An 18,672-nucleotide genomic window follows, 5' to 3' on the forward strand; every position below is an offset into this window, starting at 1 on the left:
GAACTCGCTCGCTCTGTAACGAGGTACACCGAGAGGCGAGAGCAGCCTTGCTGTCGTGTCAAGGCGGTTTTCTTTTTCTTCTTATTTTTCACAGTACTCTTTGACCCTGTTCCACTGCAAAATAACTTCAGCTTGGCTTGGAGAAGAGCCACACAGATGGAAAATAGTGGAAAGACAGTAAATACACTGTAACATAAATAGCAGGGTTACCATTTGTATCTTGATGTCATGGGGATTTGTACGATGGGTCCCATTTTCTTTAAGGAGGAATAAACTTCATGCTGATGATGTTGGCAGGTGATCCTGAATCAGAGGAAATCTCAAAAATCTGAAAGGACAGAAATATTATAATTATACCTTAAGGAGATTAAAAATATAGGCAGGAAATAACAAAATGAGATACAGCTTGGAAAACACACACTAATACAACTGGGGAAAAAATAATATGAAATGCAGGATCCAAGTGAACAGAAGAAATGTGTACAGAAATGCCAAAGAATAGTAGTATTTGGAAGCGTTCATTGGACCCGGCAACACACTACAACGGACTGACCTACATTGTTCCTCAATAAAGAGACGACTTATTTTGCAGAAGGACGACCAGCAATGCTGACTGTCGTTTCCATAATTTCCCTGTTTAAGGGATAAGGAGATTGGAAGGCAGTCACTGGTAGACATGGACGTAACACTAGGGAGGGTGAGAGTACGAAAGGGCAACTAAGTTCGCGAACTTTCCACCGTGTAAGCGCACAATGGCAAGTTTGCAAACTTAATTGTCTGACCTCGTATAATGCTAGAGATGAGGATGGTCTGAATTGAGACCAGGATAGTGGAGAGGTCGAAACAAATGGACCTAAATGAAACTTAGGAAGCAAACCAACAGCATGAAGGTCCAAGAATGCAGGAGAAGTTGAAGACGGCTCTACCATCGAGGCTGGTGGGTGGGTGATCGTTGTCACTGCTCACGAGAAGGGTTACAGGAGGGAGGTCGGAGTTGGCAGGAAAGATAATGAATTCCACATTTGTTGAGTTGCACAGGCTAAAGGAATATTCAGCTGTGGGAGTTTCCAGGGTGCAAATACATTTTTAGGTCCACCTGGGTTAGTCTGTAAGCTAATTGGATGTGTTTAGTGATTGATATGAAATGTCAAGTAATTATATTGTATAGACCTATAGCATTTTATCCCAGGAGGCTGAAAAATGTCAGCATCTCAGACACCCTGGCCAAAACAATGGGAGCCAATCATTTAAGCCTTCCTTTCTTTACTTAAGACTGCGCTTATTCACCTTTCTTAAAGATAGCTACAGTAAATAAAGCTATTTTAATAACCAGACATTTAAAAACAACAAGGCTTTTAAGAACTACATATGAAGACAACTGTTTTTTAAGAACAGTTATAGGTTCTTGTATTTTGGTTTTATAGGAAAGACCGTCTGAAAAATTAGTTTGAAAATCAACTGATTCTGAGAAATCATGGAAATTTTGATATGAATATACATTTAACAGTCTAAGGATGCTGGTAATGTGCGAGGTTGAAATCAGATTGCTGCTTAGTTTCTTAAAAATATTGGAATTGATTATCGCCCTGGATAGTAATTAGCAGTTAATGAGCAGAATAGAAGTGTCCCTGCGCTAGCTGAAGCATACACTCCAGCGACACTTTAGTTCTTACATTTAAAAGCTTAGGAAAGTTGAATTATGGGTCTTCAACTAAAATGCTACCTTCACAAAATGAGGGCTCAATGTCATGGCATTTGCCGGAGGGCACTAGAGCCAGAAATTGGGAGAATTGTGGTCTGAGGCTGGGTCTGCCCCTTTGGATGCATGAGCTTTGACAAGACTCTGGAGACATCTGGGCCTGAGTTCAGGACGCCTGAGGGCAGATGCCTACCTTCTTTTTGTATCCTACAGACTTTCAGTAGGTGAAGGTGTTCATTGATGGACATCTCAGCAAGCAACCTTCCTTACAGGTACTTCTAAGGGTCAAATTCCTCTAAGTGCACATAAGATGAGGTAATAGCAGCAAAGACCAGTGTCTAAAGCAGCCAACAGATAGGAACACACATATGTTTTATCACAAGGAAGTGTTATGACAGTTCGGGGCTAATTAGAAACGGAGGCTCTGGGCTTCTCAAAATATTTTTCCCCTTTTCTCACCACCGTTAGTGTCTCACTTATTGGCACTGTTTATTTTAAATTTTCCGAAGGGGGGATATAGAGTGCACTGTGCTTCCCAAACACATCTGACTTATTTGAATCCCAGCCCCTGCTCTCTTTTTATCAGTAGCGAATCTGTCAGATCATGTGTTCTGAGGACGATGCTAAATCGGGAACTCCTAACCAGGGATTTGAGAATCAATGGAGGGAGCAGTGGTTTGGAAATGGCCTTCAGAGGTGTAGGAGAGGGCCCCCACTGTCCCTTTTAATCTTAAGGACGTGGACTGTGTGTACTGCACACAGGGTGGGGGTGCTCTTGTAGCAAGGCCTTCCTGGGGGAGCCTGGGGGTTTGGGAGGTGGAGGATTTTTGAACAGGTGGAAGGTACAGTCGTGTTATGGGTTGAATTGTGTTCCCCCAAATTCTAATATTGCAGTCCTAAGCCCCGGTACCTCAGAATGCAATCTTAATTGGAAACAGGGTCTTTTCAGATGTAACTAGTTAAGATGAGGTTATTAGGATGGGCCCTAATCCAGTACAACTGACGTCCTGACATAAAGAGAAAATATGGACACAGACATGCACACATGTGACTGTGAAGGCAGATATCGCGGTGATGCCTCTAGAAGAGGAGGAATGCCAGAGAGTGCCAGCAAACCGCCAGAAGCCAGGAGACACGCCTGGAATAGATTCTCCCTCAAAGCCCAGAAGGAATCCACCAACCCCTTGATCTCGGACTGCTCGCCTCCAGACTCTGAGACAGTGAGTGTCCGTTATTTAAGCCTCCCAGTGTATGGCACTTTCTGTGGTAGCGCTGGGAAATGAATACAAGGGAGATGGTATCATGAAGGAGAAATTCTTGCAGAATTCTAGCAGAGTGGTGGATGGTCTGGTCAGAGGGAAGGAAGCATGAAGAATCCATTTGAGGGCATGGAGGCGGTAACGGGAATGGCTCCCACACTGGGTGGTCACAATATCTGGGAACAGAGCTTCACTTTTACATAAGGAATTGACCAGGCCCATTTTTCATTTGTAATGGTAGATGTTGCATCAGGTTCTGGCATATGTTGGATTGGAAAAGCTTAGAGAAATATTAGACAAATGTGTCTTGAGGTGTCGAGCAGCACCACTGAAAGAGTTCTGCAGTGATTTGTTCTAAAGCTTTCAACAAGTTGATCAATTTCATCTACTTCACCTGTTGCTGAGTTTCTCGTAACCTTAGCAAGAATACTAATTACTTATGAAAACCTATATTGATGAATGAGGTGAAGGTCCTCAGAGGAACATGCGTACTATCAGTTAACAGTTGATTTATTCATTGATGGAATGTCCTTGGAAAGAGTATTTCGGGTTTGAAGTAAAGTATTTTGCAATGTTTTAGGATGTAAGGTAATCCTGTGACTACATCCATCACTTATGGAAGAAAAAGTATATACTGTCTTTGAGTATAGGAGAAATGTTTAAAGCCATTAATTATCTTCTACTGTGGTTTAGTAATTTTTATAAACTAACACCTAATATGTGCCTTGATCTTGTAAGAGGGAAGAGAATGAAATTTATTTACCCTAAGTGTGAATTTTCTTAGACAGTTGCTCAAGTCTTTTCAATTTCTCAGCTTTTATGAACCAATATGAATGCAGTAGGTTTATTTCAACCTGAAACTGTAAGTATTTTTGCTTCCTTCTCTTCTGTTTTATCACTGTGATACTTGCATTCACCCTCTTGCATGCTCTTTCCTCCCTCCGTTCCTCACTCTCTGTGAGGCTCCCGCTACCCAAATATCTAGTTTTATGGGGTCAGAGATGCTACTGGGAAATGGAAGCTGTATGTGTTTTTGGACATTTCATTTTGAATGCACTTTCCTTACCTCTTTCAAAAGAACTAATGGGGAAGGGAGAATTTAATTTCATGTACGTGGTTCCTTATTTAGAGATTGTGAGTTCATTTCAGTTGCATCAGTGATACTAATAATTAGGAATTAAAAGCAGGCTGATAATTAGATTGAGAATCAAGATGGCACTATGGATCCTAGCTCAGCTACGTCCTTCTTATGTGACCTTGGTTAGAAATCTCAAAAGCCACCGTGGTGAGAGAAACCTGCATCAGGCAGTGTTTGTAAGAAAAAGCTTGTTACAAGGCATGCTGTGAAATTAAAGTGCGTTCATCCAGAGAGGAATACTGGCATTTTCTTATCTTTGCTAATTAGACACAGGTTGCATTTTCAGAGGAAAGGACTTTAGATATATTTTCAGAGGATATGGCCTTACGTCCTGCAGATAATAGAAGGGAAATTATAAGTCAGAAAAAGACAAATACTGTACGATATTACTTACATGTGGAATCTAAAAAGCCAAACTCATAGAAACACAGCCTAGAACGGAGGTTGCCAGGGGGTGGGGGCTCGGTCAGAGAGCACCCAGCTATAGTTATAAGCTGAAGCAGTTCTGGGATCTAATGTGCGGTGTGGTGATCACAGCTAATAATACTGTATTATGTACTGGGAAGCTGCAAAAATAGATCTTCAATGTTCTTTCCACAGAAAAGAATTGGTAATTATGTGATGTGATGTGGGAGTTGGCCGACATGCTGGTGGTGGTCATTTTGCCACATATCTTTGTTTCAAATCAACCCATTGAATGCCTTAGACTTACACAACGTTATGGGTCACATATCTCTCACTAAATCTGGGGGGAGGGGAAATGAACACTTTTGGAGAAAACTGCAGTGATTTATGGTTGTGTCACATGGTTGCGGGGAGTGTGTAGGACCCACCTCTTCTGACTTGGCTTTGGAGTTTTAGGGACTAGTTGGGAGGGCTGATGGTGCATAGTTCACCTTTCCAATTGTTTTCATCAGGTAAGGTGACAAGCCATGTGCATTACACTGTAAGCCAACTGATGTCGATGGGAAGTGACATGCTTGGTGATAGGGGAGCCAGCCTAGAACTTAAAGTCAGTTGTACAGTGAACTTGATTTGTGTCTTGTTTTGGTTCCACACACGGGACATGAGATGCTTGCATGTGACTTGGCATCATGTTGAGAATAATCTCGTGAGGACTCAGAATGAGTCATTGGCTTGTTCTAAGTCCCTCGATGCTCTGGCCTCTATCTCATGCTCTGTGACTGCGCATGGAATTTTCCTGGTGACTGGAGATGCACTGGAGTGTTTCATAGAGAGTAAATGGGAATTTAGCCAAGATATTGTTGATACAAAGATAGGGTGATATTTAAGGAATGACAGTGATATTTCATGAAAGAAATAAATGGCAGTATTAATTTCTAATGCTAGTAGAACTTGTAATATTTTTAAAAATAATAGTTTTAAAGCAAATAAAAACACCTAAATTTCATACTCTAGTCCAATTTCCTAAGAATGCAGTATTTTTTTTTTAGTGCTCCATAGGATGTTTTAGTAAAAGAGGAAGGGTATAGGAATAGAGCTTCCTGGATTTGACAGGATGCTGAGCATGGAGCTGACCAAATCATGCCATGTTGCTACCCTATATTGTTTTTACCATACCCTGGATACCTTCAGAGCCTTTGTTAAAATGCTATTCAATACCCCAGAGAGTCCCCATTGCCAATAATGCTTTTCAGAAAAGTCTTAGAACTCTAGGTAATGTAATTCACATCACTCATTTTCCAGCTGAAACGGGCATGCTCAATGTTATTCTCAGTGTCATTCTAAATGAACCAATGATAAAGCCAACTCAACACTACAAATCTAAAAACAAACAAAAATTCCACTGAGAACAAGGAAGACTTGTTCAAAGCATTCAGGCTGGAGGAATTTGTACACCGACATGAGCTTTAAGCAGGACGGACAACATGGCATGTGTATCTCCTTGGTTGTTGACTTGGGAAATGAGAAGAGTGACTCTAGCACATAGGCAAATAAAGTTCCTTAGAATGAAGCTGTTAGAAGAATTTGAACTTGGAAGGACTTTTAATGGTCCTTTTTGTACATAAAATGGCCTCTTTGTGGGAAAATATTTGAGGTCACTTTGTATATTATAGGTGCTCAAATATTTGTGAAATTGCATGATAGTTAGAAAAAAATGAACCAGGTTGAGTCTATTATGTTCCCTGCTCATTTGTTAGAGATCCAATGACCAGGTACTGATAGGAAACTTTACCAGCATACTCCCTTCCCAGGACAGACATTGCAGGTGCCTCAACAACACCAACAAAGCAGCAAAGCACTCCCTCCATAGCTGAAAATCAGACAATTCTAGAGAAGAGTGTTTAGCAAGAGGTGCATTTAAGATTGAGCTGTATAAACAGGTCAGAGTGGGAGCCTAATTCTACAGAGTCAAACTCAGTGTGGAATAATTCATAGGTATTTCTTAATTGTAGTATATTTTAAACATGGTCATGTCATCGCCAGCTTTTCTGCCTGTACTTTCAAAATATCCCTGTGACCAGAGACTCTTATGTAGGATGTGTTTAGCTCCATTTGGGGGAATCCTGGAGCCTGGTGAGGACCCTCCTTGCTCTGCGCCTCTGCTGTTTCTGTAAAATGAGACCCTTCTTTCTTGTGTTTCCTGATCTCACCCAAGAGTTCTTAAATTAGTTTTTAATGAGGGAAGATGTCACCATCTTTGAAAAGATTTATGATAGCTAGTTTTTCACCTTTCTGTACACATATAAGAAATCAGAAATAGGGGTCAGGAGAAACTTACATCCACCTCACCTACAACCCATCGATTTTATTGTTTAGTAGTAATAAGGTATTAGAGCCCAGTTGAGCCAGGGCGCTTGAGCGGGAGCACACCCCATATGTCCGTGCTCTTGGGGCTCAGACATCTGCCTTAGAGGGACAGAATGTGGGAAAGTCCATAGTAGAGTCCATTTTCAGGTTTGCATTCCCAAATTTTTGTGGTCTTTTCACATAAGAGTTTAAACACATAAAGGGATTCCATTTTCATTTTTTGGCCAAAGTAGCACAGGGGATCATCATGTCTTCCACGTACCAGAGAACCTTCCAGAACGATCTCTGCTCTTCAGGTTGCTTGTGAAGGAGCCCTTAAAATACAGTGAGATCGGTGCAAAAACAGAGCAGGCGATGCCCAAGCATGAGGGGAGATGAACTCTGTGGGGGTGAATTCCAAGCAGACAGTGCACTCTGCAGTCGTCTAGTTTAGACCAGTACAGACTGTGTTTGGGGGGTGGGGGTGCGGGGGTGAATATGTTAGAGTTTAAAGATTCGCGCTTTATATACATTATTTCATTTAATCTTCAAATCCTCTAAAGCATGCACCATTATCCCCATTTTACAGATTAGGAAAGAGTAGTAGTGAGCAGCCCCAAAACACACCAGTAAATCTCATTAATTTAATGAAAATAATATTGAACTACCTAGGAAATGTTCCTTGAGAAGATAAAATGAGCACATTTTGACTTTTCGGTGAGCCGGCATTTTTAGCTGCCTTTGTGCAGATAGTTTTCTAACAGGTATATACATTAGTTTTGTTTTATTGCAAAGAGATTCATTGGATATTAAAAAATGGATTCAGCTAATCATTCAGAAAATCTATGAGCATTAATTACTAACATATGTGTAGTTCATTCTGATTTGGCAATTATTTTGGTTTAAATTCTAATTTTAAAAAATTAAGTAGAGATACATTTGTACTGTATGTGTTTAGCTCTGTATTTTTAAAACATTATATATGGATAGTATTAGACACTGGGAATGGGCTAAAAGAGTTTCAATGAAGAAAATTTCACTCATAGTAGAAAAATTCTTTTTCAGTGAAAGGAGGTGATAAGATTTTCCCCTCATGCTATTTCAAGTTCAAGATCTTTCAACAAACTGGTCAGAGTTCTGCCAAACTGTTTTGAAGGTTCTTGAGAACTGACCTGATTTTTCTCCTCCCTACTACCCATCTGAATTTTCTTAAGCTTTTGGAACTTTTTTCCGTTTTAAATGTTACATAAACTCTTTGGTTCGACTATTGAATGAAATGTTATGACATTTAAGGGGGAAAAATCCTATAAGCATTAATCACTGTATGATATTTGTTGCTTTTTCATTCGACCCCATCCAGCTTTCATCCTGACATACACCATCCTGGAGGCACTGGCTGCTTGTTTAATTGTTCGGGACAGAACGCGGTTTGATCTCTTTCTTGTGCTTTCAGTGCTGGTAAATTAATCAGAAGAAGTTACTGCTCTGCTGGGCATGCGTTTAAATGTTTCTGCTTCGGGGCCTGTTCATCAACTAAAACGCTTTTAAGCCTCAAATGGAGAGTAAACAGTATCACCGCGGCAGCTTTGAGCTGAGCCGTTACTTGTGGCTGCTTACATTTGGGAAGGGGCCTGTTTGTATCAACAGTTATACTGGTTTGGGTTTTAGCCTTTTCACATTGTTTTTTGTCCTCTTCTTATTTTAATGTTTTTAGGATTTGTGATGAGCCACCCCCATCATCATCACCGTAGATACATACCATAGGCATTCAGTAGTAAGACGTGAGATCAAAATAAGGGATCCCAGTTTGGTCCTATGCTGACGTTTTTAAGAAGTTTGCAAGCTAAAATATGTATGGTAACCAACCAATGTATGTCATTAGAGCACAATGAAGTTGTAACACAAATTGAGATATACACTTGATCTTAGCCAAAATGCCGAGAAGCGATCACAAATTGAGATATAAATTATAAGAATAGTTTTTAGTAACATGAAATTATGGGTCTTTAGGGTTATTTTTTCTTCCATTAGATAAAAATTGATGCTTTTATTATCATTGGAACTACTGGTGCCAAGCATTGTACTAGGCACTGAGGACACACAAGAAAATAGTCATTGCCTTTCAGGAATTAGTCCCACAAAGATGACAGACACATAACTGGTCATTTTGGGGTGATGGCTGAGTATTCTGAGTGAGGTTTACCAGGGGATGGTGGGAATGTAAGGAAGGATGCCTTAGTTAGGCTGGTGGCATGGCGGGAGGGCCTGAGATGGGGAGAAGCATCGGAGGAGCCCTCTCTAAGGAGGAGGGGTCTTCAGAATGGAGTAGAAGACAGCTGACGGGAGACAGGATGCTGGAGAGTTGGAGGAGGAGATTTTATTAGGAAAAAAAGCAGGGGATCAGGAATAAAGCATATGTATATATGTATGTATAGGTAACCCCGGTATAGCACGGTTGTTAGGTTCATAAAAAATGCCGTGTTATGTGAATCCGTGTTATACAAAACAAAGAACTAGTACAAAAAGGGGGTTAAGTTCCAAAAATTAAAAAGACATACTAATATTTTTGTAATTAAGATAAATATGTTTATTACAACAATTTTCACCAAAAGTATAACATATTAATATGCATTAAATGTTTTCTTCATCACTACTAAGCTTTTATTATGTTCCATGTTGTTCGGAGATTTCTCTAATTTCGAATGAGATATTTTTTGCTCTTAAAAGCTCTTTATGACACGCCATGTTGTTCGGGGATTTATTTAATTCTCAAACCGTGTTAGAGTGAAACCTTGTAATAGAAGTGCCATGTTATACGGGGGTTACCTGTATACACACACACACACACACACACACACACACACACACACACACACAGCCCAAAAAAATGTATAGACATTTTAAGAAAGGAAAAATCTGTATTAAAATTGTAATACTCAGTATATACTGACAACAAAAGATGAATACAAGTCACATTTAACTTCTGCAATGACAAGAGGTGCTCAAAGTGGTTACCATCAGTGTAATTTTAATGCAGTTTTTTCTTTTCTTAAAATGTGTATACAATTTTTGGCACCCTCTGTGTGTGTGTGTGTGTGTGTGTGTGTGTGTGTGTGCGTATTTAAATTATTTTTCAGTTACAGTTGACATATTAGTTTCAGGTGTACAACATAGTGATTAGACATTTCTATATCTTACAAAGTGATTACCCCAATAAGTGTAGTACCCATCTGACACCATGCATAGTTATCGTTGTGGCATTATTCACAATAGCCAAGCTATGGAAGCAACCTAAGTGTCCATCAATAGACGATTGGATAAAGATGAGGTGGTTCACATATATACATAATGAAATTTACTCAGCCATGAAAAAGAATGAAATCGCACCATTTGTGACAAAATATGGATCGACCTAGAGGGTATTAACGCTAAGTGAAATAAGTCAGAGAAAGACAAATACCATACGATTTCACTTACAAGTGGAATCTAGAAAACAAAATAAATGAACAAATAAAAACAGACTGTTATTTATTTTTAACAGTTTTGTTGAGGTATAATTGATATACAAAAACTGCACATATTTAACATGTACAATCTGATGAGTTTTGACAAATGTAAACCCTCGTGAAACCATCACCACAATCAGGGCAGCAGACAGAACCATTGCCTCCAAAAGCTTGAGCAGGAAGCCTCTTGAATGGTGATCTACGAAGCTTAGGCTTGCTCAGAGGGGACCCCTGAGGCATTTAAGAAAGAGTCAGCAGGCAGATTGGCCCATGAGCAGAGCAAGACTGCAGCGAGACCCAGAAGTGGAAGGCAGCAAACCCATTGTGTTTGTTCAAATTTTCTCTCAAAATAAAAAGGAAGTTAAAACAGGATGTTCTGGTCATTACTGAGCAGAATGAATTACTGAAGACAACTATCACATTGTCTCCTTAGTTTCTGATCATTGCCATTTCTATTTACTTTTAAAATATTCTCATGTAAAGGACCCCCCACTTGTATGTGTAAAATATCTATTTTGAAAGAGTTGCTTGGAAAAAAAATAGAAATCTTTTTGGGATTACTTTGATATCGGGTAGTTCCGTAAAGTAACACAGTAGCAACCTTTTTGTTTTAGAGCCTGAGAATTTGTCATTCTATTTGTCTTGGGTCTAAAATCAAATATTTTTTTTGTTTTTACTATACACAGTGTACAGATCGTCCTCAACTTATGATGGGGTTGCATCAGATAAACCCATCGTAAGTCGAAAATGCACTGAATACACCTAACATCATAGCTCAGCCGGGCCTACCTTGAATGTGCTCAGAGCACTTGCATTAGCCTGCAGTTGGGCAGAATCTCCTAACTCATTAATACACCATGGAGTATTGGTTGTGCACGCCTGTGATCACGTGTCTGACCCAAACCGGTGGCTCACTACCACTGTTCAGCCTCACAGGAGTATCAGAGCAAATACTGCTCGCCCAGGAAAAGATTGAAATTCAAAATTCAAAGTACAGTTTCTACTGAATGCATGTTGCGTTTGCACCATCATAAGTCGAAGAGTCATGAGTCTGACCGCTACAAGTCAGGGGCAGTTTGTACTGGTAGAGGGCTCAGGGCCATTAACTGCTGGGGTGATGGTGAGATCGCACCCAGCTCTGCTATCTTCAGGGTACACGTGCCCCCGTTGCCTGGTGAGATCCAGCTTACTGTGTACATGTGATTTATTGGGTCCGTTTCCTCATCCTCCTACAACCTTCTCTGTGGTTGTTTAAAGGTGATCAAGAGAACTTCCCACATCTTTGGCTTATTTTAAATTCAGCCTCATCCAGAGATGTTTGATGAGCCTGAGACTTATTATCTGTAAGAAAATGTGCCCATAATGAGGGATAGAGGCACAGTGCAAAGAAATGTCAGCATCTTGTTTTCGAGGACTTTTTTCTATACACTTCGTATTTGGAAAGCTCAGATGTGTCTATGTGAGACTATAAACATCGTATAATGTAGTGCCTCAAACGGCTACAATCTAGGGCAGCTGTGGTCGTAAAAGGCTTTCAAAAGGAGCGAGCGATAGAGCAAGGTCTGGAAGGACATTTAATCACCTTTTGTTTTTAAGAACTTAACTTGCTTTTTCATTACAAAAGTAATACATGTTAACGATGTGAAACAGAGAGAACAAAATGGAGGCACAATATACCTAAATCCTTTCTATTCAGACATAGCCACTTTCTAAGGTGTTTCTCCAGAAGTTTTTCCTCCACGTATCAGTGTGTGTAGGTGTCAGTACATTCAGCATCGTAGGGAGCACATGGCCACATTCCACGTGGACGCATTTTCCATCTGCGGCATTGACTCTACATATCCATTTACAAGCTTAGCCCAAGTTCCTGGAGTGATGTTGCCTGTTCAGAAGTTATGTATAGTTTTATACACAGAGGGTGCCAAAACATGTATACACATTTTAAGAAAGGAAAAACTGTATTAAAATTGTAATACTCAATATATACTGATAACAAAAGATGAATATATGTCACGTTTGACTTCTGCAATGACAAGAGGAGCTCAAAGTGGTTCCCATCAGCTTCCAGACACTTCTGATTACGGTGAACTACTGCTTGAGCAATGCTGACCAAAGTGTTAATGTCTCTTAAAATGTGTATATATATTTTTGGCACCCCCGGTATATGTATGTATCCATCAGTAGTATATTAGGGTGCTTGTTGACCCACAAACCAGCATTATGTATTTTTAGTCCATTCCGTCTTTGCCAAATGTGTTCAAACTCTTCCCTCCCGCTGAACTGCTCTGTTGTCATTTCGCCCATCCACCATCTCTGTCCATTCTTTCAGTACTAGCGCAGAGAAAGGCTTCTGTGAGTCCATCTCTTGACTCACCAGTCTCTTTGGTTATTGTGTCTTTGGGTGAACTGTTACGTTCTGGCAGTCTTCACTTTCCACCTGGCAGAAGGGGTGGAGCGTGGAGTACTGGGGGCAGGGGTGGGGTCTGGGCCACTGAGGGGGTCTTTGGACCCGCCCGTGGTACTTTTCACCAGGCTGGGCCTTAAGCTCATTTGCTTAGAGAGGGGACCTACCGGGCCGGGTGGAGTAGTGGACGTGGAGTACCACCATGCAGAGAAATGCTAGCCCGACCAGCCACAGTACATATAAGAACACTGTGTGAGCCAACCCAGCAGGTAAATCGAGGAAGTGACATCACAGACAGACCTGGCTGATGCATGCTGGGAGCCTTCCAACTGCGTGATAGCTCTCACGGTGTGTGGTCCCTCAGCCGCCCCTTCATCTCGACCCGCACACATTTAAAAACCCATTTCTAGCTTATTCCGCGCCCAGCTCAGTGCTGACTCACATGAATGAGTGTTGGCCAGACACTCTGGGTTGTGTGGTTATTCACTTCCCCTTCCCCTTAATGAATACAGTGCTCTGCCTTCTTTACAGACTAGGGCAATATATAGCTGCAAGTTTGGAGGCTGTCACTGTAGTGCGGTAGGTCAGCCCACAGATGTTATTATCTGTGCGCCCACCGTGTGCCAGGTACGGAGGTGAACACTGGGGTTATGCTGTGTAACATGCCTGTGGAGCTGGCCTTCATCAGGGGATTACAGAGGGAAAATGATCCTCAGCAGACAGGGATGGCCTCTCCATGGCTATGACGTCATGTCCCTTCTCTCTTAGAGACCTGTGTTCATGAGACCTGGCAGTCCCATCATCGTCATGGGGTGTCATTCTGGAGTAAACCATCTCCCTGACTGTGACAGTCTCCATTTTCCGGGTGCTTAGTGAGCGAATGTGCGCACAGAAGAGAAATACATGCCACCTGTGTAAAAACTTAGCCCCTGGCATTAAAAGAAAAGTCTATTTCCTTAGTTAATATAGCATCTGGAAGAAATAGAAAATGGCTATTTCCTAATTACCATTAAAGTGCATTAAGCCAACATTCGTGTATATTTTTCTCTCCTTCATTCATTCGAGGACTTGAAAAGAAATCGATCCCCTTTCACTTAGCACCATGTCTGTGTGACTTACCCCAAGAGCTGTTAGGCGCACTGCAGATACCGCTTGACTCAGCACTGATACCCTGTCCTTTCACTGTAGCACCTCAGAGGTATTACCGTGTTTCCCTGAAAATAAGACCGGGTCTTATATTAATTTTTGCTCCAAAAGATGCATTAGGGCTTGTGTTCAGGGGATGTCATCCTGAAAAATCATGCTAGGGCTTGTTTTCCGATTAGGTCTTATATTTGGGGAAACACGGTAGGCTCTCTCTCCCAAACTAATTTAATTGCCCCGTGCACTTATACTGGTTGACCTGTTTGCTGCAGTGTGGCGACAGAGTCCCAGAGAGCAGTTTCCAGGCTCTTGGCCTCACGTGGGGAGGTGCTGGCTCGGTTATTAGATGGCCGTCAGCTGTAATCAGATCGCCATCCGCTGTGGCTGGGTGGCCATCAGCTGTTACTGGTTAGCCATTAGCCACTAATATAACTGCCGTGGCTAGACTAGGGGTTTGGTTGCTTGGCAGAGAAGCGGATGGCGGATTGCCACTAGCAAGCAGGTTGGTTGGCAGAGAAGTGGATGGAGGATTGCGGCTAGCGAGCAGATTGGTTGGCAGAGAAGCGGACTGCGGATTGCAGCTACCAAGTGGGGTTTGTTGGTTGGCAGAGAAGCAGGCGGCAGATTGCGGATCGTGTGGATCCTGCTTCCTGTGTCTCCAACCCAGCTGCCAGCGAGACTATAGTGGTGTGACTCCCCTATCTATGGTTCCGTGGGTGTTCCTTTTTGGCCTCACCATATCCTGCGTTCTTGTGCGGGGAGCGGGAGCTGAGACCCCACATGACATGTAGTCTGCAGGGCTGGATTATGTAATATATTTTTCTTTGTTCTGCTAATGACCTAAACTTTATAATATGCTGATAAAGAGTCCCAAAATGTACAAAGAAAAGTGACAGTGAATATCAGTGCCTTATTAAAGTCACGGGCTCTAGCAGCTGCTTTGCTGAGGCTCAGGAATGTCAGTGGGACAGTCAAACAGGAGGGTCTCATTACTGCTGACTGCCCAGACCCATCAACCATTATCTTCCCAGGGAGCAATGGCCTTCTGTTTTCTTCTTAGGAAATCTTCCACTTTTAAACATTTTAAATGGAAAAAAAAAAACCTATGTGAGTTTCTTTGTTGTTGTTTTGAGATTTTACTAATATGACTTAATGGGCTGCAGCTCGCTTCTTGGAAACCAATCAAATCTATCTTTTCAATAGCATTGACAAATCTTTCCCTTTGACTAAAAATGAATGCCTTCAATTTTAGAAGAGCTTTACTTGGAGGTTTGTAGCTCAAATAAAGCCCCACATAAATAAGAATGTCCTGGAGAATTGTCTGATGTCAAAAAGGAGGCAGAGAGGTCTTAGCTCTTAAAATTGTTCAGGTCAAGTATAAAGAACAGATTCAAATTTTAATTTAATTTCTCATCATAATATTTCATCGTCATCTCAGAGACGAAGTACCTTTTAGATTTTTATTTTTACTATAGCAATAGATTATGATGTATGCGAAAATGAGAGATCTCATTAGGATTTTAGGCTCACTGAAAATGGTTAACTGTGGGAGTGGGTAGTTCTGCTTTGGGCTTTTTCATCGTCTGGTGTCATTTCACATAGTTAGGCAGACTTTTTGAAATTTGTTTTCTGTCAATTTCTCTCCATTTGCTTTAGAAAGAGTAAAACTGATGCTAGACTTCCACTTGTATTAATGACACCCCAGTGGGCTATTGGCTGTTTTGTTTTGCTCTGGGAGACAAGAGTAAGAAGAAAAACCACTGGCAACATACGAGTATGAATGAAAAAGAAGCATTTTCCCATATCTGACGTTGACTGAGGAGGAGGCCTGCTTGTGATGGTTGCACGTTTTTCATCATTGTAATTATTGTAGTGAACAGTAGACGTCGTTTTAGGGCATGAGGACACATTGGGCTAGTTGTACAGTTCTAATCACTCAAGAAAATCTCTGATATTGTTACAGTTCCGACTTCAGAGGCAGGCTTTCCTCATGTTAGCTCCCAACTTCTTCACCCAGGGACGAGCCCCTTAGGGAGGTGTGCTGACAACGACAAGTTCTTTCTTTGTTCCTCGCGCGTTCTCTGCTCCTAACCTCTGTGCATGCCATTTCCCTCATAGCATATGTCAGAACCGCTCCCATTAATTCTGCACTCTGATTCGTGCAGGTAAGATTAGCAATAGCCTTCGTATGCCAAGCATTGTGTCGGATGTATGGACAATTGAAAATTGGACACATCACCTTTACCCTGCAAGAACTGGCAGTCGTGTGTGTGTTTACGTATATTCATATACAGTGTGCATGAATATATTACATAATTTGATGGGTTGATATATAAAGAAAGTCTGTATAAACAAAGTCTATATAAAATTATACATGGAAACAATTCAACACAAAGAAAATGGTTGATAAAGGCAACAGGGCCACATCAGCCAAATATATCTTCTCTGCTGGTTCTCTTCCCATCTTTATTCTAAGATCCTGAGAGGTCCTGAGCCAGGAAAGTATGGGAGACCATTTCCAGCCAGGACTAGCTTGGAGCCTGGGTGGTGTCCTCAGTGGAGAAATGATGAGGGTGCTTGACACTTAATCCAGTCAGGTAGAAACTAAGATATGTTTGGGTTATTTTCCCCCCCTACCTTTCAAAATGCTTGTCCACTTTCAGCATTTATCCACCTTTAGCACTTTCATGGCTATCTAGTGAGGCAGATGACAGTGGTGACATCCCCAAATTCCAAGCGGAAAGCTGAGAATCGGGGAAAGAGGACTTTGCTGGATTCTCACTGTGCTGGGAGTAGGGGCTGTCTAGCCTGTGTGCTGTCCCCAGCCCGACCACACCTGATGACTCAGCAGACCCTCTACATGGGCGTTTCCATAGTAGCCAAGAGAGTGGCAGGTGGTCGAGCACAGACCCTGGGCTGGGACAGCTGTGTTTAGATCCTGTCGCGGCCACTTCTTAGGTTTCTGTGGCCTTCCACACTTGGTGTTGACCTTTCTGAGCTTCGTTTTCTCAGCCATGAGGTGGTCACAATAATACTGATTTCTCAGAGTTCAGTGAGGATTGAGTAGCCAGTGGAGGACAGGCACTCAGTCCAGTTCCTGATGAATGGACAGGACATGCTAAACCAGCACTTGCTCCCGCTCCTGTGCTGTGATTATAGTCTCAGGTTTTTGCCAACGCTCACTTTGGCAATGCATATATGAAAACTGGAACAATGCAGAGATTAGCACGGCACCTGCCAGGATGACACACAAACTCGTCAAGGGTTCCATATACTTTTTTTTTAATATGACTATTAAACATTTTATTAACCTTCAACAGAAGCATAAATGTAGGTTAATAATGCCTGGTTTTTTAAAAAAAAGAAACCACTTTTTTTTATTAGTTTCAGGTGCACAAAACAATGTAATAGTTAGACATTTATCATTTATATCCCTCACACAGTGACAACCCCCCTCCCCTCATCCACTACCCCTCTGACATCACACGCAGCCATTACATTTCCACTGTCTCTATTCCTAATAGCCAAGACATGGAAATAACCGAAATGCCCATCGGTAGACGACTGGATTAAGAAACTGTGGTACATTTATACAATGGAGTATTACACAGCCATATACTTTTTTAAAAGCAGTATAGGTTTTAGAGCTTAAGGAATGTTAGGATCCTCAGTGTTGATCACAGAGGAGAAAAACCAGAGCAAGAGAGGTTGTACATCTGGATAGTTTGAGGCAGGGGTCCCATTTACACCCCATCTTTTGGTTCCTCTCCCTTGAAGCATTCCCTACCCGTCCTCCTTAGTCATGCTCACGCACGCCATCACCTGAGTTATTTTCTCCCTTCCCCACAGCTGTAACTGAGCATTCTAAAATCTTAGAGGGAAGAAAACTCTCAAAGGGGTGGGGGAAGCTGTTGGAGCAAATGTAGGATTTTCTTAGTGACCCATAGGACCATAAAGCTTTCCCCATGTCAGTTGTTACCACCTAGGACACCCGGTCACAGAATCTGGTTCTGGATCTTGTACAACTCCGGGTGTTGGCCATTAATAAAAAGAGAAAAACCAAGAAGTTTCTTTGGGCACAGTGCATGCTTTTATCACCTTTATATCACTGGAGCTCAAACGAAGGTCTGGCATGGCGCGTGCCACTTTGCTTGGAACTGGGTCACTCTGATCTAAGTGGTAGTAAGTCATTTTTGTTATATCGTTAGTATATAACAATATATACCCACTGTTGTGCGCGGAGGCCTTCTCGCCGCGCCATCTTTCAGGCGGGGCGGCATGCGGGGTCTCTGCTCCCGCTCCCCACATAAGAACGCAGGATATGGTGAGGCCGAAAAGGAACACCCACGGAGCCATAGGTAGGGGAGTCATACCACTATGGTCTCACTGGAGGCTGGGCCCACCGGACGCGTGACCTGCCGTCTGCCTTTCCGCCAACCGACCGACTGACGACTCTCCTCCACTCTCTCGACTCTGTTCCTCTCTCTCGGCTCTCCTCTTCCGCTCTCCTTGGCTCTGCTCGGCTCCTCGGCTCTCCTCCGTAGCCGCAGCAGTTATACCAGCGGCCAATCGGCTAACCGGCCACAGCCGACGGCCAATCAGCCACAGCCCACGGCCATTCACCACCCGAGCCAGCACCCTTCCACGTGAGGCTGAGAGCCTGTAAACTACTTTCTGGGGCTCTGTCCCCACACCAACTTGTTACATTTGTTATATTGCTTATAACACCAAAGATATCACTATTTTAGATTCTATCTACTATAGTATATGCC

The 18,672-nt window shown here is 42.1% G+C and overlaps 1 protein-coding gene and 1 pseudogene across 1 annotated transcript in view; both read left to right on the forward strand.

Annotated features, from left to right (window-relative positions):
* The window catches only part of ATP8A2 (ATPase phospholipid transporting 8A2), a 418,517-nt gene that overhangs the window by 181,540 nt on the left and 218,305 nt on the right, over positions 1 to 18,672 (forward strand). The gene's annotated exons all lie outside the window — the stretch shown is intronic.
* LOC141571403 (U6 spliceosomal RNA) lies at positions 17,080 to 17,177 on the forward strand (annotated as a pseudogene).

The sequence above is a fragment of the Rhinolophus sinicus genome, linkage group LG04 (assembly GCF_036562045.2).
Source record: "Rhinolophus sinicus isolate RSC01 linkage group LG04, ASM3656204v1, whole genome shotgun sequence".
In the NCBI taxonomy this organism is placed as follows: Eukaryota; Metazoa; Chordata; class Mammalia; order Chiroptera; family Rhinolophidae; genus Rhinolophus; species Rhinolophus sinicus.